Below are 22,042 nucleotides of genomic sequence, written 5' to 3' on the forward strand. Positions count from 1 at the left end.
CAAATAGCTAATACAGGGGATGTGTGCCGAGCACGCGCATTCTAAGTCAAATTTATTTGCATTTTGTCATTGAGATTGTATTTTGATTTTTAATTAAAACATCACCAACACCAACACAAATACAATTTCTGTGACAAAAGTCAAAGAAGTTTCACTTACTATGCGCGTGCTCAGCACACACAGCTTTTTTTGAGGACTTCTGTGTGGCTGGTCTATTGGTGTGTGTCATCTCACTGGTTCCTGCCATCTCGTCCCCTGACGAGGGGTTGAAGTCACTCTCAGAGAATGAAAAGGATACAGCATGTGAGGAAGATTCATTAGCTTTGTTTCCCTTTAGGATTGATTTACCCCCTCCTTCTTTATTAGATTTCTTATATTTGGGCTTGCCTTTGGTTCTAGATGGTAATTTCTGCCACATGTAAATCTGGTGCAAATCATAGTCCGCCTTATCACGCTCAAATTTTGACTGTTTATTGAGCATAATGGTTTCTCTTGTTTATTGAGTTTGCTAGCTGTTTTACTGTCTAGCTCCTTGAAATTATCCATTATTGAAAAGGCTTTCATTTTTTCTTGTAATTCCAAAATTTGTTTGGACACTATTTTATATTCTTGGGATTTGTGTCTAATAATCAGGTCCATTAATTTAAATGAACAGTCCTCAAGAATCAGGCACCATTGTTGTTCAAATTCTACATTGGTAAAACCAAAGGAAGGGGTTTTGGTGTGACGTAAGCCTCCAGGAATGCGTTTTACACGTATGTAATTTTCCATGGTCGTTATTTCCCACCAAATTCTCTGTCTTAGGAGTAAACATTTCTCCAATTTAATGAAATGTAACTTGAGGTCCGCAGTGTCCTCACATAGAAATTCAGGGGTGTTGCTAAAAATAGCCTCTGCTCTATAAGTGCGATTGGCAGTGTTGCAGCAACTGAATAAAACCTCTGTATCAGGTACAGGTACAGTGTCCATGCTGGTGTTGCCCTTAGGTTGTGTGTATGTAGAATCCATGTGTCTCTAACACTGGATAACTTCCAAATGGTGCTGTCGCAATTTCAAGGAAGATAAGGAAGACCCAGGGATAGCTGATAGCCACAATGCTAACCACGAGCTGCTGACAGAAATAGTGCAGAGAATGTGGGAATCTGTCCTGCGCTTCCGTGTGCAGAGTGGCAGTCTGAAATTGTGTCAGACACTGGGGCAGCGCATGAGGGAGCTCCGCTTGGCCACAGAATTGACCGGTGCAGGGGGCTGTTGGTAACTTACCTCACCTGCATCTCCGGTCTGGGGCCTGCTCACCTCGGCTGCTCCTGCGTGCCACCGTCAGAAGAGTTACTGGAAACAATGGCGGATTCCGGCGCAACTGCGCATGTCTGACTCAGAGAGGCTGCTGGGATCTTCAAAAAACTTTATTCATGGAACACACAAGGGCTAGCACCGCATTCTCCCCCTCAACGCGTTTCACCCTTAGGAATAGGGCTTCGTCTTGGAGTGGGGAGAAGCGGAAGCTGCCTGCTTATATACAGAAAAGCCCGCGAAAACGGGTACATTTGAATTAAAAACATTAACCCCTCCAATGCTTATGCCTGTTTACATGTATTGTCAATAAAGTGACCAGTGCTAAACACTTGGATTCCTAGTTAAACTTATGACAATGTAATAGCAATATTAATAAAGAATATGCTGCTTAAACTCAGGTCAATCATTGGAGATATATAAAATGAATAAAAGGTTGCTGCAAACACTGCTAGTGCATGGTTTAAGTCCCATAGATTGCAATAACAGCTTGTACATTTTCATTGTGTTTATGTATAAGATTATACTCAAACCAATCTAGTACATTGTAAATATGAACTGTGTTTAAGCTGATTAAACATCATATGCTGGGCTCCCACCTGGTGCTTGAAGGGGGGGGGGAAAGGGGAGAGAGGAAGGGAAAGGAGGGGGGAGGGGGGGGAAGGAAGGGGAGGGGAAGGGGGGGGGGGGGAAGAGGGGGGAGAGGGAAGGGGGGGGGAGGGGGGGAGGGCTACGAGAATGGTCAGTGAGAAATGGTCATAGAGAATAGCATATTGAACTATATGCCCTCACCCTAGGGGCATTACATCATAATAATTATTAGATAAATAAATTAAAAAAACTTGAAGAAAACTTAAAGAAAACAACGTAGATCCCAATCAATGTTGAGTCCGTTGGGCTGCAGAGAATTGAGTGTGTGTATCCAGTGTGCCTCTCTCTGATGTAAAATCCTTAATTGTCCGCTTCCACTATTACAAAATAAAGGACTCTGTCTGTCGGATAGCCAGGGAATCCAGAACCATGGAGTTTGATGGTGTCAAACTCCAGATCTATCAGGATCTCTCCCCAGCTACCCTTTCAAGAAGACGCAACCTGGGACCTGTGACAAAAATCTTACAGGACAGGGGGGTCAGATATAGGTGGCTGTTTCCGTTCGCCCTCCTAGTAGTCAAAAACGGAGTGGCAAATACCCTGTGGAGGGTGGAAAACAGCGATGGCTTCCTCAAAAAGCTGAGACTACAACAAAAAAACCCCAGCCCTGGTCCCTCTCAGCCTCCTCACCTGGAATCAAAAGCAGGTCCGGCACTGACGATGTCCTGGAGCAGAGTGGGAGCCGAGACTGAGGAAACCACGTGAGGATCCGAGTCCTCCGCAGCTCAATGGGACCAATTGAGCAATTAAAGGGACCCGTACCCCATTCCCCTCTTCATGTTAAAATGGCCGGCCATAGAAGTACCTGCATTGCCCCCCCCCCCCCCTGGCGGTCTTTTCCGGGAACTGCAGCAGCGTGACGTCAGCAACCATCTTCTGGGACCAGCAGTAAGGCTGCGAGCGGGAAAGCAGGCTGAAGGCGCGAGGAGGAGGCACCACGGACCTGCGCACAGCTCGGCATCACAGCAGAGGCACCCCGACAGCCAGGCACTTCCGCCCCTGGGGGAACTTCCGGGTCACGGGGCACTTCCGGAGGGCGGACTGCAGCCAGAGCCAAAGCCACCGAGACTGACACAGGACTGAGGGAGCGGTGCATTGGGTCTGGGGGGGGGGGGGGAAGGGGATCAAAGGCAAGTGGGAAAGGGCAGGGAGCAGGTGAGGAGTTCTCTACACCCCGCGCATCCTCTACGGGTGTCGGGTGGAGGAGGGCAATCCCTTAGTTAAGCACCAGGGTCAACAGGAAGAGGGATCCCACAAGCAGCCCCCGTAAGCGTAACTACAGACAAGCTACACTAGCTTAGGTGCTCCCATACACCCCCAGCTCCAGACCAAATAGGCCAGGGCAGTGTTCACAGATACTTAAAGCAGATAGTGCCCCCGGGAGTCGGCAGAGGATGGGTATTGTACCCCGGACGAGTGTTGTGGCAATTAACAGAAGGGGGACAGATTAGTCTCGGCGGAGACTCTGAAATGGCCAGAAAGACTCACAAGTTTTCAAAGGGGGGGATAGGGGTACTACTTGCTTAAGAGGGTCTGGTTCAGGTTAGGTTAACCAAAATGGTTCAAGTTATAGTAGATCATTACAGTTGAATGTTATGTTTTTGCTATAGGGGCACGATGACATCACAGCCGTCAGCTGGCGGCGTGCCTGGGTGCTCGGGGATGCCCTCGAGGGGGTCCTACAACACTGGACATCTCCCCGGCCGGACCGTGGGCCCCCGCACGGCACCCCTAGATGTGGTAGGGGGAGGAACGTGTGTCCCCTGTACAAACGCAAACGAGAAGCACCATCTGTGGGAGTGGCGGGCCTCCGGTCGGAAGGGGGTCTTCGGGCACCGGGACGCGTCCTCAGAGCCGACGCTAAGTTAAGTCAAGTTACGATAAGTTTGACAATACACCCAGTTTATTCAAGTTATAATAAAAACTGATATTGTGTGCCGCAATACACCGCATTTCATGATCATGGATCACTGCCGGTGCGAACCACCCCTGGTTGTTCGCCGGCGCCTCAGGAGGTATCACATGGAAGTAGTCCATGGGACCCATTTAGCTCTACGGAGGACAGGCCCGCAAACGCTGGAACACCCCTTATTCGGGTACCAGATGGCTGTCCGACAAGTAGGGCAAGAGGGCCGACTCTGGATCAGCCTTGACACGGATCTTCTCACTTTCTTTTTTTTTTTGCCCTTTTTTGCCACTGCCCGCCCACCCCCTTCCCACCCCCCCTCACCCTCTCCCTGGGACGCGGGTCACTCTCAAGCAGAGGCTAGGTAAAACCTCGCTACACACGTCTACCACAGCCCACACACACGAAACTCTTCGGCTCAGATGCAGACCACCTAACTATTGTATCAGCATAATGTGCAGCCCCTCTATCAATCCCAGTATATGGCTCTGAATATTTTATCTAACAACGTAAAAGGGTTTAACAACCCTACGAAAAGGAAAGTGGCGTTCACAGATTTTACAAAGAAATAGGTCGATATTCTCCTAGTACAGGAAACCCATTTTAGCTGCAGCAGTACACCCAAATACCTAGATAGACAATTTGCACAATTTTACTTAGCGTCAGTTGGGGGGAAAAAAAGAGGGGTCGGGGTTATCTTTCATAACAGGGTTCCATTCACCTTAGAAACAATCAAGAGAGATAGCGAAGGCAGATACTTGATAGTAGTGGGAACCATACAAGAACAATCAATAACGCTAGCCTCGATATATGCTCCCTGCGAGCAAAGTCACGACTTCTTTAGGGAATTTTTCCAGAAACTACACCAGGTAGCCAAAGGCCCCAGGTAGCCAAAGGCCACATAATACTAGCAGGAGACTTCAACCTAACATTAAACCCAAGACTAGACAGGTCGGGTATTGCTAGAAACTGTCGGAAGAAGGTGATAGACAACCTAAAAGCAGGCCCTAAGAAAACCCAGTTAGTTGACATCTGGAGGGAACTCCACCCCATTGAAAAAAAACTATACTTTCTACTCCCACCCTCATGATGCTTACAGCAGAATCGACTACTTCTTCATATCTAGTAGACTGGTCCCCTTGGTTGCCCAAGCGGAGATCCATGACATTTCATGGTCAGACCACGCGCCTATAGAGCTGAGGTGCAACCAAATTCACTCTGACAGGCCTGGCGCAAACTGGAAGTTGAATGAGTCCATCCTTAAGATCCCAGATATTTGTGGCTCAGTCGGAAAGGAGATTGATCAATTCTTTACGACTAATTATGGTTCGGTGAGCTCGGATCTCACCCTCTGGGAGGCCAATAAGGCAACCATAAGGGGCACGCTAATTGGCATCGCAGCCCATAGAAAGAGAGAGCGCAATAATAAGATTGCATCCCTCCAAGCCAAATTACATTCTCTTACGTCAAGGCACAAACAGAAATGGGACCCAGGGGTCTTGTTGGAGATAAAGAATACCAAAATTGAACTCAACTTGCTGATGGTCTCTCAGGCTGACAAATCCCTAAGTTGGTCACGGAGGAAATTCTATGAAAAGGCTAACAGGCCAGATACCATGCTAGCCCGTAAACTACATACTAGATAGCCCAACTATAACATACAGGCGGTCCGCCTGAAAGGCAGCACCTCCACATCTAACCCAAAAAGCATAGTCAAGGAATTTAAATCATTCTACGAAAATGTATATAATGGAGAGAAAGTGGCACATAATCCCAAAACCACAAGGGCCATGGAAGATTTTCTAGCAAGGTCCAACCTGACGGGGCTGAGCGAGCTGGATAGGGAGGTGCTAGAGGCTGATTTCACATTGGAAGAACTTACCCAGGTCATCACGGACCTCAAGCCCTCAAAGGCCCCGGGGCCTGATGGGTTTTCGGGCAGTACTACAAGAAGTTCACCAAGAACTTAGCCCCGTGGCTGCTCCAAATGTATAATGCTGTTTTAGCAGGAGCCCCGTTCCCGAAGCAGATGCTCCAGGCGTCGATCTCAGTAATTTATAAACCAGGGAAGGATCCGCAGGACTGCAAAAGCTATAGACCAATCTCCCTAATCAACACAGATGTTAAAATCTACGCCAAACTACTGGCCAATAGATTAAGTCATATCCTGCCCAGACTCATTCATCCAGATCAAGTCGGTTTTATTATGGGTAGACAAGCTGCGGACAACACCCGACGAATCATTGATCTGCTAGAAATAGCCAATAATCAGAAATTAAACGTTATGATGTTGAGTCTGGATGCGGAAAAAGCGTTTGACAGGATTGACTGGCCCTACCTAAAACAGACGCTTGAAGCATTTAGCTTTGGTGAAAAGGTGAGTGGGGCGATAATGTCGCTCTTCTCTGGCCCCGCTGCCAGGGTCCTCCCTCAGGGTTTCCCTTCAAATCTATTCCAAATTAAAAGCGGCACACGACAGGGGTACCCATTATCTCCCCTGTTATTCTCCCTATCTATGGAGCCCCTGGCAGCGCAGATCCGTAACAACCCGGATATATCAGGGATTACTGTACTTTCACAATCCCACAAGGTTGCCCTGTATGCGGACGATATACTGTCCCGGCCAAGCTGAGTCTTACAAAAGATGGGAGCTGGCCGGGCACGCGACGGGCAAGTCGGGGAAAGTTGCGTGTGCACTACCCGCACGTTCCCCGGACTTTCCCGCGCTTCAATAGATAAGCGCTATGGCGCTTACTATTGAAAGCGCCCGAGGCGCGGGAAAGCGACCGCAAACCTGCCCGGTTTGCGGCCGGAGACTGCCGCGCGTCGCCCGCGGTTTTTTTAACCACGGTGGCGGCCGCTTTAGACTCAGCGGCGCCGCCACTGTACTACTGTTGATCTCAAGACCTCTAACCTCCCTACCGAACCTATTTGACCTGTTGGATAAATTTAATAAATATCAGGATTCAAAATAAACCAAACCAAATCTGAGGCCCTGAATATTAGCCTCCCGAAAGAAACCGAAAAACTACTGCGTCTGAACTTTAATTGGCAACCACAACATATTAAATATCTAGGAGTTCACATCACCAAAGATTACAGAGGCATCTATGAAGCTAATTACCCCAAGCTAATTAAGACACTGAAAGAGGACTTGAAAAAATGGATGCCCCACAAGATCTCCTGGATAGGTAGGATACATAGTGTAAAGATGAATCTCCTCCCCCGTATCCTATACTTGTTCCAGACTCTGCCTGTGCCACTTAGACTGAAGGACATACTCTCACTTCAGTCTGATATCTCCGAGTTTATATGGGGAGGGAAAAAAACGAGTGTAAATAAGACAATTATGAGAAAAACCACACGAACAGGGGGCCTAGCGGTACCTTGCCTGGTATCTTATTATAAAGCGGCGCAATTGTGTCAACTCACACAATGGCAGACCAACCCAGCATTGAAAAGATGGGTGGATCTAGAAAGAGGGCTTGTGCCCCATTGGAGATAGACAATTTGCTGTGGCTACCCAAAACAGCCGTTAAATGGGCTGAACGGCCGCTCTCATCGGTGACCAACTCGCTGTCGGTTTGGGAGACTGCTAAATTTAAGCATGCCTTGACCTCTAAACACTCCTTGATGTCCCCATTATGGGGCAACCCTGACTTTGCACCAGGACTAGCAGTAAGCGCTGCAGGGCACTGGAAAAAATACGGATATCATAGGCTAAGAGATCTGGAGGGTATACCGAACAAGGTTAAATTATTCGAACAAATCCGATCCGAGAAAAATATCCCACACTCCGAATTCTTCCGATACCTCCAGATCAGAGCGTTCTTCACTAAAACCTCTCCCTACCCGCCCCTAACCACATTTGAAAAGCTCTGTCTGACAGAAACAGACACGTGGGGACTTACATCGCAGATTTATGGAGAAGTGGTCAGTTCTTGGAGCTCACAGCAACAACAAAAACTGGCGTACAGAGCTAGATGGGAAACAGACTTAGGGGTGGAAATGGAAGAGGACGATTGGACGGCCATATTAGAGGCCACAGCCAAGAGCTCCATATGCACTACTTTGAAGGAGAATGCATATAAAGTATTGATGAGGTGGTACCTCACCCCACTAAAATTATCAAGGTTTGTCATTGGATACTCCCCGCTGTGCCCTAAATAGTGTGGAGAATCGGGGACCTGTTACACATGCTGTGGTCTTGCCCTCGGATCTCACACCTATGGGAAGAAATTAGACATTGGATCCAGAGGATTTTTGACCTCACAATTCCCCCGGACCCGTGGCTGTTTCTATTGAATAGACCATGGACGGGCCTTTCAAAAACAGGTAATAACTAGTTGCACATTTTGCAACAGCAACGAGGTGCGAGATCGCAGCTATGTGGAAACTACCAGAGATCCCAAATATTCCCAAGATTCGGAATCGATTATGGTACATATGCCAGATGGAAAAACTGACGAGTTTGGTCAATGACACTGGCAACAAATATCTAAAAGTCTGGACGTCTTAGCTGGCACAGACAGATATCCCGGGGGTAGAGGTAGCCACAATTTGGCAATGAAAATTCTAAATGCATTCTCGTTCGAAGAGAGCGAATTGGACTGCGAGACCTAACTGAAGGTACATATTATGAGCATTTAGTGTGGTCCAAGTGGATAGAAAACACAATGAACACAGCGGCCTAGTCAGCCACTCACGTTAAGGCGGTAGAAGAGAGTGCCCGCGCCCCCCCCCTCCCTCCCAAACCCCCCCCCTCCCTCCCAACCCCCCCCCCCTAAATTTTATTTTCTTGTTCCCCCAAGTTTAAACTGCCTAAACATACCGGCTAGTATAAAGGAAGATATATTCCTCAAGGATTACTATATTTGCCAGTGGGAGAGACTAAAAGTATCGTATATGACTGTAATACATTGAATGTCCATGTTACTTGTATCACGATGCTATTTGTACTGAAAAATTCAATACACTTGAAGTTACAAAAAAAAAAAATCCTTGTGTAACAGGAATGACATTGTTAGATACCATGTCACAAAAGCTACCATATTTGTAACCCCTTAGGAGCAGATCTTTTTTTTTGTTTCAATTTTTTTTATTGTTTTTCACAAAATACACACATATCATACATTTTGTTATACATACATTGGAGGAGTACTGACTGTCATGTACATCACAGTAGGTATTCACGAATCATTGTTCCTGTTTAAGTTAAGTATGTAACTAACTGTGTTGAATATTACCTATTCACATACTTCCCCATTAGGTACGTTAAAATGGAAGCGGCCGCTTCTTTGTGTGCATCTTTTATTGTCAAGAAAGAAAAAAGAAAAGATGGGGGGAGAGCAAGAGAGGGGAGGGAAAGTAGAGTTGGGGAGGGAAAGAAGGGGAGGGGAGGAGGGGGGGGGAGGGGGAGGACCAGCCCAACCAGCAATTTAGCTTTTTCTGATTGCTTTCATATTAGTCTGTTACACACCTGGCCATATTTCCCATGTCTTGTTGAACTTGTCCATTTTTTGGGCTAGTTTTGCTGTAAGGAGCTCCATTGACTTTATTTCGCGGAGTCTTCGTAATATTGTCTGTTTGGATGGTGGGTTTATTTTTTTCCAAGCAGCTGCCACACAGCAGCGGGCTGCCGTGAGTACGTGTATTGTCATTCTGCTTTCTGCCATCTCTAGCTCGTCAATTGGTTTAGCCAGCACCATGGTCAGCGGGTCCATTTCAATCTCCACCCCCAGGTATTCTCGGATAAATGATTTGATCATGACCAAAACACCTGAATCTTTGGACAATTCCACCAGATGTGAGCCATATCTCCTCTTTGTCCACATCCCCTCCAGCACAAATCTGGGGTCCCGGGGAAGATCTGGCTCAACCTACTCGGGGTTAAGTACCATTGAAATAGAATTTTATAAATATTCTCTTTGGTGGTAGTGCATATTGATGTTTTGGAAGCTGCCTCCCAGATATCCTCCCAGTCTTCCCTATCAATCTCTAGATTCAAATCTTCCGCCCATTTGAGCATATAATTGTGTTGGGAACAACCTGCTGTTCTTGCCAGACACACCTCCGAGATCAACCCCTTACAGTAATATCCTTTCCTGCATAGGCGCTCAAAATTTGTTAATGGTTGGAATGTTAATTCTTTGGAAAGAGTTTGCAAGTAATGCCTGATCTGCAGGAAGCCAAATACTGCTGCGGCCGAGTTTATTCGAGCATTTGCCCGTTCTCGGCCGCAGCAGTAACCTGGCACGCGCCGGAGGGTGCCGGGCGCGCGCCGAAGCAGCGGAAGAGCGCCCTCCGATCGGGGCGCTCTCCCTCCCGCTGCCAGGTCCGCCGGGTCCCCCGGAACCCCCTGCTGCCGTCCCCCACATCGCGGGACACCAGGGCTCCCTCGGGGAGCCCTGGACGCGCGTGCAGGGGGCGCTGGCACCCGATGACGCGTGACCGCGCATCGGTGACGCGCGGCACGCCGAGGGAGTGGGGATAGCAAGCCGGGGCATCCCCCGGCTTGCGGAACTAGCCCTGCTCGAATAAATCGTGTCGGTAGTGTATTGGCAGGTTCACTGTTTGGTGTTTTTTCTCTAGTTCCTGAATCGATAGGATCTTTCCGTTTCCTATAAACTGCTCTGCTACCATTATCTTTAACTTTTTAAATTCACAGAGTCTCTGTGGGAACCAGCCTGGGGGGAACTCCGGGTTGTTAAATATGGGCGTTAGTTGTGAGGGCGAGGCTGTTAGGCCATACCTGTCTTTATTTTTAGTCCATATTCTCCATGTACATTTCATTGCTCCCAGTTTTAATGTTTCTGAGAAGGTCTCCCTACCCCTCTCGGTCCACAGGGTGGCCGGGAGTGAGAGAGGTCTCGCATAGGCAGACTCAATCCCAATCCAACAGCTTGTGGCTGGTTCGTTGTTCCACATTATAACTTGTTTGAGTTGGGCCGCCAAATAATGTTTAATGATATCCGGGACTGCCAAGCCTCCGCTTTCCTTTGGTGCTAGAAAAATAGTTCTAGCTACCCTTAGTCTTTTATTTTGCCAAATAAATTGGAAGATTTTGTTTTGCATACTTTTGAGTTCACCTAGTGGGATATCGATAGGGAGAGTCTGGAAGTAATATAGAAGTCTTGGTAGGATATTCATTTTTACCGTGGCTATCCTTCCTAGCCAAGATATCTGATATTCATTCCAGCTCTGGAGGTCTTTTTTTAGTCTCTCAAATAGGAGTGGGTAATTGTATTGAAATAGTGTTTTGTACTCCCGTGTTATTTGTATTCCTAGATATTTGATTTTTGTGGAACTCCATCTATAATTGAAGTTTATTTGAAGTAATTTGACCTCGGGTGGGGTAGGGATATATTTAATGCTTCCGACTTAACCATATTAGTTTTGTACCCCGAGATTTTGCTGAATTTGTCTAATTGTGAGTGTATATTTGGGAGTGAGGTCTAGGGGTTGGCTAGAGTCAGGATAATGTCATCAGCAAAGAGGGATATCTTATAGTTTGTCCCCCCAATTTCAATACCATTTATATTTTTATCCTCTCTAATTGTTGCTGCCAAGGGTTCGATAGAGAGGGCAAATAGAAGCAGATCTTGTTTTTAAATGCTCAAGTTAGACAAAGTGCCCAATAATGTAACTCTTCAATGGAACTCACTATGTTTAAATCTTAGCTACTGTTGATATAATGTAGCTAGTTGCTTTGCACTGAAAAGCCTTCATACTAGTAGGTCATTGTAACAGGGGAGTTATCCCTGTTCAAGTAATGTGCCTCTAATCCAGCATTGTGGTGGTTAACTGCTGGTAGTCAATTAACAAACACCACCTGCCTGATTGCTTACAAAAGCCTGTCTTTTGTGACAGGAAGTGGGACTCCTTAGCTCATACCTGAGCTGAACTTTGGAGAGAGAGCAGAGATTGTCTTTACTCTCACAACCTGTCTTGAGCTCTGCCAGAAGACACAGCATAGCTGCTTTCAAGACACAGGGAAAACTTCTAAACCTGAATGCTGACACACCCTGAGGAAAGGGAGCTGAACCAGGTACAGAGAAGATTTTCCCTCCAAGGAACAGATAAGACTTTCATTCTTAAGAGACTTCTTATATCTGCTTATTTCATGCTATATGTTTTGGGGCTGGGAGACATGCTTATCTAAGGGAGTTGTGAACTGCATAGTGTTTCACTAGAAATACTCCCAAATGAATAGAAGCTTTGTTTACTCCTTGTTTGGATGGTTTCTGATGTTAAGGAAACAGGCGCAATAAAAAGCCTTCTTTAATTTCACAATAATCAGTCTCTCTTGAATACCTCTGTGAGCATCCGCCTACAGTCATGATGACAGATATATTGTTTAGTCTCTAACATTTATAAATGCTGAGACTTCACAGTTTACAAAGCAGGTTGCTATAAGTCAGTCACATTAAATAGCCTTTGGAGGTAAAAATAACAGCTTTTCCTAGGTTTGTGTAATGTATAGAGCACCCTTTAATATATACATGCTCACTAGGATGATAGCTAACAGCTGATCATATTTAATCAGTATTTGTGGGTTCCAAAGTTTACATGAAACTCAATTATATGGCTTAAACATGACTAGCATGGCTCATCTTGCTACTATGTACTGCACTGATGTTTCATGTGCATGCCTCATGAACCCACATGTAGCTATTCATGTGGAAGTCATAGCGTTTGTGTGCATCAGTTTGGCATTTGTCCAAAGCTCAGTGTGAAATAACTGTGCTCACCAGCTCTGCTAACTGCTCATATAACTGCCAGTTACTGTCTCAAATACTTTCCTCCCTTGCAATGCTCAGGGGGAGCATGCGTAAAGCTAAAGTCATAAAGCATTTGTCCAAAGCTCTGTGTGAAGTGACTGTGCTCACCAGCTCTGTTTGCTCATTTAACTGCCAGTTACTGTCTCAAATACTTCCCTCCCTCTCAAAGCTCAGGGGGAGCAAGCGTAAAGCTAAATTGGGCTCAGTTTAAGGCCTTGTCCAGGGTGGGTAGAGGCGCGCTGACACTCCAGCGCTGTACCCAGCTCGGCCGTGCTTTTCCTGGCCAGCTAGGTGCGCGCGCGTGCGTCTGGTGCATTTCAGGATGTCATACCCTTTGACAAAGTTCATTGACGAAACGCATAAAGCTAAGGCAGTCCTGTTACTGAATTTTATGAACTTACTTTTGCTGCAAGTCTAAAGCCTTTGGCAGGCAATTTGAACTGGTAATAGTATTTGCCACTCTGATCCCATTGACGGGGATATCTATGGACACCCGCGTCACGATCCGGTAAACATTTTACCCACCACCGCGAGATTTGGAGGCGGGAGTCTGAAGCACAAGCACCGGAGAGGAGATGGCGTCTTCCAAAGAGTGCGCGACAGACCCTGGCGTCAGTGTTTCCAGTTCAGCGGCTGAGAGTAGGATTCTATCCTGAAATGCCCATTTTTACCTGGTGCATTGTAAGTAGGATTTCTATCGGCCATTAATGATACTATAAATACTTACTTCACCTTATTCGGCTGTTTTCTTTCATTTTTAGGTCCTATCCGGTCCCTGATATCTCACACAGAACTTGCATTGCTGCATATCCTTGCATTTGTTTATATACACCTGTTATATCATTTTTGCGCCCTTTGTTTTTTCTCCTTCTATATTTCTGGTGTTGTGTACATCTTAAACATTGTGGCAGGATTTATTGATTAAAATCAGAGACAGAACATAAAACACAGACAGAGCTGGATGTAGCACTGGGCTCTGTCTGTGTTTTATGTTAGATATATATATATATATATCTCTATCTCTCTTTTTAATAAAATGGCATTTTAGTTTAACACTTTGGCCAAAGTGTCATAAGCCCATGAGCCCCTCCAAGGCAGACCACGGTTCATGGGTAGCTAACACTAATATAAATTCTTAATAACCTGTACATTACCAGGAAGAATGATTTATAATAAATCTGTCTTCAGTGTGAGGTTGGTTGTACTGGCTTTGCTGGTTTGAGACTAGAGTAGGTCTTCACCACACATTATTAAGGTTATGGTGGGTAAAAAAAAGTGACAAAAATCATCCACAGTAAAGCATATAGCAACTGTAAATATTACTGTATGCTCATTTGCATGTCTTAGACAGGTCTGCAACCCCACCTTTCACCATTATCATCCAGCACACAGCACTTCCACTGCAGCAAGGGATTCTGGGAAATGACACACACTGCACACACACTGCTCATTGCTCACACTGCTCATTGCTCACACTGCACACACTGACACACTGCTCACACTGCACACACTGACACACTGCTCATTGCTCACACTGCACACACACTGCTCATTGCTCACACTGCTCATTGCTCACACTGCACACACTGACACACTGCTCATTGCTCACACTGCGCACACTGCTCATTGCTCATTGCTCACACTGCACACACTGCTCACACTGACACACACTGCTCATTGCTCACACTGCTCATTGCTCACACTGCACACATTGCTCACACTGACACACTGCTCATTGCTCACACTGCACACACACTGCTCATTGCTCACACTGCACACACACTGCACACACACTGCACACACACGCCCCCTCCCAATACACATACACCCCCCCTCCCAATACACATATACATAAATCAGCCTTACCTTGGGGATGATTGGTGAGGCATGTGGCTGCAGGGGGGGGGGCACTGCGTGCCGGTGGGGGTTGTGCTGCGGTGGAGGGGGGTGATGGCTGCGGGTCCCCCGATGCTGCGGGGGCTGGTGGGATGGCCCGGTGCAGCGCGGGGGGGCAGGTAGGTGGGGGTAGGTTGGCGGTACGGCCCGGGGCGGGGGACGTCATTGTGCTGTGGGGGGGTGGCGGGGCCCTGCGCTGCGGCGGAGTGGCAGGACGACCCTGCGCTACGGCGGGGCCCTGTACTGCGGCGCGAGGGCCCTGTGCTGCGGCGGGGGGGGGGGGGGGGGGGGAGAGGGGGAGCGGTCTTCCGGAGACTGTACTTTATTAAATAAATAATTAAAATGAAATAAATATATATAAATATATCTGCGATATCCATTGGCTTTAATGGCAGCTATCTCTAATTTAGGTGTGATACCTGTCTCTAAAGCAGAATCATTAGGGAAATGATCTTTGCTTATAACAAATTACATGCGCTGCGATGCCTCCATTGCTTGTAAATTGGTGTATTCCACAAGAACAGAGGATTTAACGTATCCGTCATACACACAATGTTGCATTGTGCATTTCATACTGGGTCTCCTCCTTCCTCTCTCCAGACCGCCTTCTCACGTAAATACTCCTTGGGGGTGGGGGGCGTGTCCGTTTATATCCGGGCGTCCTCCCGCATCCATGGCAACGCGCAAACAAGGCGGATAACGGCCGGGACAGCCACACGGCAACATAGGCAGAAACACGGGTGACAATAGCACGCCGGTTACACATAACTCATAATTCCGTACCCGGGATAAGAAGCCGCCCGCTATCACCGCCTGAGATTGCTGTCATCACACCGTTACACACCATAACCGGTGTCACTGACTACGACGAATGAGCGCAAAGGATGCTGGGCGTTGTAGTCCATTGTCCCGCCTAAGGTTGTAAACATAGTGGAGCCTGAACTACAAGTACTGAGAGACCCCGCGGGGAAAGGACCATAATACGCCGGTCTGTTGCTGGCCCCAGTTTATTTGTCCCTAATTGGAGCCTGCAATTACTTACAACCCCAGGATCCGACTCCACACAGAGGGGTTGACCAGGTAGGGGACCAGCGATCTGCAGCACATGGAAAGGAGATGGTAAGGGTGTTAAAGGGAGGATGTGCGGTACGGTGAGCTGAGCATCATTACAGCTCTACCCACCCTATACAAGCAAACTAAGCAATTATTTAGGTCCACAACTAGTAAAGGGTTGGATAATATAATTATTTTTCTGCATTTAAATAAACTAAGTCATATTTTACATTTAGTTTTTACATGCTTCTTTGCATTGAATGAAAAACCCTCATTTGCGTTCTTACCCCATTTTGAGATGTGTAGGTCATGTTAAAGGACGGGTGGGGTAAGGATCGTGGACTGCTTAACCCTTTCACTGCCCCTCTGGCAGCAAATGGGTTAAATGTTTCAGGTTAAGGCCTCGTCCAGGGTGATGCTGAGCGGGCGCTTGTGCTGTCCATGATGAAACACATTGTTGCAATGTGTGTGGCCAGCGTGAGTGAGCTCCTGCGCATGCACAGCGCTTAGCTGTTTGCTGAAGCAAGGAAATTTGAATATGCCGTTCGCTGCCACGTCACATAAGCGGTTCGACCCAACGAGGCCGAATCAGCTCTGTGACGTCATGGCCGTGCCCCCTGACACCCCCGGTCCCGACACCCCCACAAATCGCCAAGCAGAGTGCAGGACGTCACCGTGCACGAGCGCCAACGTGCTCGCTCCCTGCCTGGCTGCAGCCTAAGGCCGTGCCTATAGTGCTGTCGATGGCAACACGGCGGGTGACGTCACCCGTCGCCACTGGCGAAAGTTATGTTTCGGCGGGGTCGCGGGATTCCGGCAATGTGATTTGTTCAAGGGCCGTCACCTGACGCAACAGCCCTTGAAAAATCAAATTTTGCCGGCTTCCAGTTTCGGCGATGTCGCTCCATCGCTTTGTCGTCGTCGCGCGCACTATAAGCGCACGCGGCGGCAATGTATTTGTTTTCGGGCGACGACGCATCGCCGGCACTATAAGCGCGGTCTATGGCTGCGTCCCCGCTAGCGCTGAGCAGGCGGCGCATGCTGAGTTCACTTTGTGCAAAGTGAATTCTCACATCCCCGCTTGCGGCGCGCGCTCGGGCACGCACACTCTCCCAAGGTTGGCACATGGGAAGTAAAAAAAAAAGTGTTCGAAGCACGCGCAACAGGCCCCCCATGCAATCCCCCTGCGCGTGCTCGCAAAATTCGCAGGACACCGCGCCCATGCTTGGAGAGTTGATGACGTCATCACTCAAGTATGAGCGCGGTCTGTGCCAGTGGAGGCTGCGGCCCCGCTAGCGCTGAGTGCGCTGGCGCTCAAAGCATGCGTGGCGGGTGTCCTGCGTCTGCTCGCATGTGGGGGGAGGGGGGTGAGGGCGGGGCGGCATTGCCGAATATTGAGCGAGCGGGAAAGTATAACATTTTTATTTACCTAAGCGCATTGCGTGTGTGCACGCGCACATCCGCGTGAGTGGGGACTTGTATATGTGTATGTATACACTGCACACACTGCTCACACTTACACACACTTACGCACACTCACAGACACTTACACACTTACACACACTCTCAGACACTTACACACACCAGCACCAACACCCGCTCCCCCCCCTCCTCCTGCGCAGGCAGCGGGGACAACGGTGGGGAGAAGGTGAAGCCGGGACCGGAGGGGCATCCCCCCTCCCATCTCCTGTCATGCGGTGACAGGGGGAAGCCGGGACCGGAGGGGCACCCCCCTCCCATCTCCTGTCACGCGGTGACAGGGGGAAGCCGGGACCGGAGGGGCATCCCCCCTCCCATCTCCTGTCACGCGGTGACAGGGGGAAGCCGGGACCGGAGGGGCATCCCCCCTCCCATCTCCTGTCCCGCGGTGACAGGGGGAAGCCGGGACCGGAGGGGCATCCCCCCTCCCATCTCCTGTCACGCGGTGACAGGGGGAAGCCGGGACCGGAGGGGCATCCCCCCTCCCATCTCCTGTCACGCGGCCTGTCACGCGGTGACAGGGGAAAACGGGGACCGGAGGGACATCCCCGCTCCCATCTCCTGTCCCGCGGGGTGAATATGCGCTGATGCGGCGGCCATTTTTTTCCCCGCGACCCTGTTACTAACGCTGTGGTCTCAGGGTGGACCCCGAGGACGCGTTATAACGGGGTTTACCTGTGTGTGTGTGTGTGTGTGTGTGTGTGTATATATGTATATATATTGTGACAGAGTCACTGACTCAGTAGGCTGTGACAGTGAAAGAGAGATGCTGCAGCCAGATCACTGAGTGTTAATCTCCACAGACAGAGAAGCACAGCTGAAGACTGATTAAACAGGGGCTGAACTCATGAGTGAAACAAGTGCTTTAAAAAGCAGGAAGTTGCTCACACAAGGTGAGCTTGTTTTTCCACAGGAAGGTGGAGAGAACTCTCCCGGCTTGGAAGCCGTAGCAGCTGCTGCAGCTCTGGTCCCCCAGTCCTGCGAGGAGCTAGGCTGCTGGGACCAGCTGGGACCCCAACCCAGGATAAAGATACAGATTGCTGCGAGGTTGGACACAGCCTGCTCCCCGGAACCGTGTTCCTGTTTGCTGTTTGGAGCTGCAACAGATAAGACTTTATTATTACACTTATTGATTATACTTTGTGTTGCATATGTTTTGGGCATGATCAGATTAGCTGGCTGTCTTGTTAGTAAGGGCTCAAGAAGTGAGTTAGTTTCCCTAAAGGGAACAGGCTTTAATTTTCAAGAAAGTAGTTTCTTAAAGGGACAGTGCACCCGTACTTTATTTTGGTCGTGGCTAATAAACCACTATAGTTGAACGTTTCCCACCGTGTCTAGCGTCTTACTGACCCCGCCGCGAGGCTGTCTTGCCACAATATATATAATTTTTTTTTTTTGTGTGGCAAAAGGAGTGCTACTGAGAGTGGCCAAATGTTTACAACAAAAGACAGAAATGCCCAATGATACATCCAATGTGACAAAATATAAAGTAAAATACTTCATTAGTATTCTAGTGAGTAAGGGTTATTTAGTTAAAACCTTTGGCCAAAGCATTAAAAGCCTGCTGCCACGTCACTGCTGGAGGGAGAATAACCGCAGTGGGTCTGTCCAACACAGAAACATGAAAAATCCTTCTACTTTAAAAAATGGGATGGAGTGACCTTAAACCCTGGGAATAGGGGACATTAACCTTTTTAAAGTAGAAGGTTTTTTCATGTTTCTATGTTGGACCATAGAATGATACTAAACAGCATTAGCACTTTTAACCCACTGTTGCCATGCTGCGACAGCATAAAACACTATATACAGTACATATAGCTGTTATAATTATAATACATAGGGAGGAGAGTGGGGCAGCCAACATCCCCATACCTTATGTAATTTCCCTATTTGCTTCAGCTCCTTCTCTGTAAACTGTACCTTTCATTTTCCCGCCCAAACTCCTTAGCCACACCCTGCCTCTGGCCTGCCCAATCACAGCACTCTGCACACCTGCCCAGCACCTACTCCTCAGCCAAATCACCTGACACCTGTCCCACATCTGCCTGGTAACACAAAACTCACTTTCCCGCCAAACCAGAACTAGCCCCAAACAAAACCCAGAGGTGAGTGAGGGGCTTCCAGTCCTGTGCTCTCCCACAGTCCCGTGCTCTCCCACAGTTCCTTGCCCCCCCACAATCCCTTCACCTTTATTATGAAGGCCATCACACCCCTCTTACCTTAAAACCACACACCATAATCCCTTACCCTAAAACCACCTACCTAAACCCCTTAAATTAACCCCATACCCAAAACAGTAATAACACTTACATTAAAAGCGGCTAGTGGCATAACCATAATACATACATTACATACAGTACATAACCAGAATACCGAACGATCTCGTGAGTCATTTCTCTCGAGTTCAAAGCTGCCAAAGCTGACGGAAGAGGAGAGAGGGCGATTGAGTCTTGATTTTACCATGGAAGAGCTAGATCTAGTTATAGACAACCTCAAGACCTCGAAGGCTCCGGGCCCAGGTTGCTTCTCAGGCCTCTATTATAAGAAATTCAGTAAAATTTTGGCCCCATACCTGCTCAAAATGTTTAACGCGGTGTTAGCAGGACAACCCTTCCCCGAAAACATGCTCCAAGCGTCAATCTCTGTAATTCATAAATCTGGCAAAGACCCATTAGATTGTAAAAGCTACAGACCTATCTCGCTTATCAACACGGATATCAAAATCTATGCTAAATTAATTGCCAATAGATTAAGTCAGATCCTACCTAGACTAATACACCCAGATCAAGTCGGCTTCATTAAAGATAGACAAGCGGGAGATAATATCCGACGAATCATTGATCTGTTAGAAATAGCCAAATCACAAAAAGTAAAAATTATTGTGTTAAGTCTAGATGCAGAAAAGGCCTTTGATAGGATCGACTGGGCATACCTAAAAGCTACACTTGGAGCATTTGGTTTCGAGAATAAATTAATATCAGCTATTATGGCGCTATACACTGGTCCGACAGCTAAAGTTATGCATCAAGGCTACCACTTGGACATATTTAAGATCAAGAGTGGCACGAGACAGGGTTGCCCCCTCTCGCCCTTACTCTTTGCCATGTGTATGGAGCCTTTAGCGGCACATGTGAGAGAGAATCCGGATATTTCCGGTCTCAAATTAGATAATCAAACCCACAAAATAGCCCTCTATGCTGATGATGTGCTAATGGTCTTGTCAAAGCCATTCACCTCTCTCCCTAACCTCTTCAGCCTATTAAATAAGTTCAACAAAATTTCAGGATTTAAAATAAACCAGTCAAAGTCAGAGGCCTTGAACGTCACCATTCCAAAACCAGAAGAAATACTAATCTCTTTAAACTTCAACTTTCGCTGGCAGCCTAAGGCGATCAAATACCTAGGGGTATTTGTCACAAGTGAATATAAATCAATTTATAAAGCAAATTATCCCAAATTAATTAAAACACTGAAGGAGGATATAAGAAAGTAGGCGAAACTCAATATCTCCTGGATAGGAAAAATATATAGCATAAAAATGAATATTCTCCCACGCATCTTATACTTATTCCAAACCCTCCCAGTGCCGTTAAATTTGAAGGAAATTAGAGAACTACAATCCGCCATTTTTACATTTATATGGGGGGGCAAAAAACCTAGAATTACTAAACAGACACTAATGAAACACCCAACAGAAGGGGGCTTAGCAGTACCTTGCTTGATTTCATACTATCGAGCGGCCCAATTATGTCAACTCTCCCAATGGCAAGCACACCCTGATTTGAAGTGATGGGTAGCATTGGAAAGCAAAGCTTGTTCCCCATTGGAACTAAGCAACCTATTATGGACCCCAAAAATAGCAAGAAAATCCGCTATACAGCAGCCGCTATCCTCAATGACCAATTCATTAGCAATCTGGGATGTTACTAAATTTAGATGCGGACTTACGTCCAAAAAAACCCTGATGACACCCCTATGGGGTAACCCACACTTTGCTCCGGGTATGCCTAGCGCTAACTTTCAAATTTGGAAACAGCATAATATTATGAGATTACAAAATCTGGTGGTAGACAACAAACTCATATCATTTGCACAAATTAGAGTAGAGAAAAATATCCCACATTCAGAATTTTATAGATACCTCCAGATCAGAGCCTTCTACAATAATTCAACCCCATACCCACCTTTGACAACATTCGAAAAGCTCTGTCTGAAAGAGACTAACACGAAGGGACTCACATCGCAGATGTATAGAGAAGTGATCGGTTCTGGAATTAAAGTCACCCACAAGCTAGGTTACATGCTAAAATGGGAAACGGACTTAGGGGAGACCCTAGATTTAGACGAGTGGACCCAAATAGCAACAGCAGCTGCTAAGAGCTCGATTTGCACAACATTAAAGGAGAACGCATATAAGGTCCTAATGAGGTGGTACCTCACCCCACTTAGACTATCCAAATTTGTAAACGGTAGTTCTCCACTCTGTCCTAGACAGTGTGGAGAACTTGCTGATCTGTTACATATGCTGTGGTCCTGCCCCCGGCTGATTCAATTATGGAAAAAAATCATTAATTGGCTTCAGAGGCTTTTAGGCCTCGACATCCCATTTGATCCCGGTCTCTTCCTTTTGGGAAGAGCACGACAGGGCTTCTCAAAAGCAACTCTTAAACTAATAGCACATTTTGCTACAGCCGTGCGGTGCGAGATTGCAGCATTATGGAAACAAAGTGAAATTCCTGTTATCCCCAAAATCCGGAATAGAATTTGGTTCGTATGCCAGATGGAAAAATTGACAAGTTTAGTCAATGACACTGGCGAAAATCTCCTAAAAGTCTGGACGCCTTGGCTGGCCCAGACAGACATCCCTGGGGTGGAGAGATCCACCGTTTTGCTTTAATAGTAGTTAGATGCGTTCTCCGGTAATGGAGTAGCCCACCCAGCAGCAACAAATTAATCCAGACATCGGTCCCTGAAGCGTTGATCA

The 22,042-nt window shown here is 47.3% G+C and overlaps 2 protein-coding genes across 4 annotated transcripts in view; both read right to left on the minus strand.

The window, feature by feature from the left end:
- LOC142466363 (uncharacterized) overlaps positions 1-22,042 on the minus strand; it is a 790,214-nt gene that overhangs the window by 381,382 nt on the left and 386,790 nt on the right. The window lies entirely within an intron of this gene.
- The window catches only part of LOC142466695 (uncharacterized), a 431,792-nt gene that overhangs the window by 228,635 nt on the left and 181,115 nt on the right, over positions 1-22,042 (minus strand). The window lies entirely within an intron of this gene.

This window comes from Ascaphus truei, chromosome 15 (genome assembly GCF_040206685.1).
Source record: "Ascaphus truei isolate aAscTru1 chromosome 15, aAscTru1.hap1, whole genome shotgun sequence".
Lineage (NCBI taxonomy): Eukaryota > Metazoa > Chordata > Amphibia > Anura > Ascaphidae > Ascaphus > Ascaphus truei.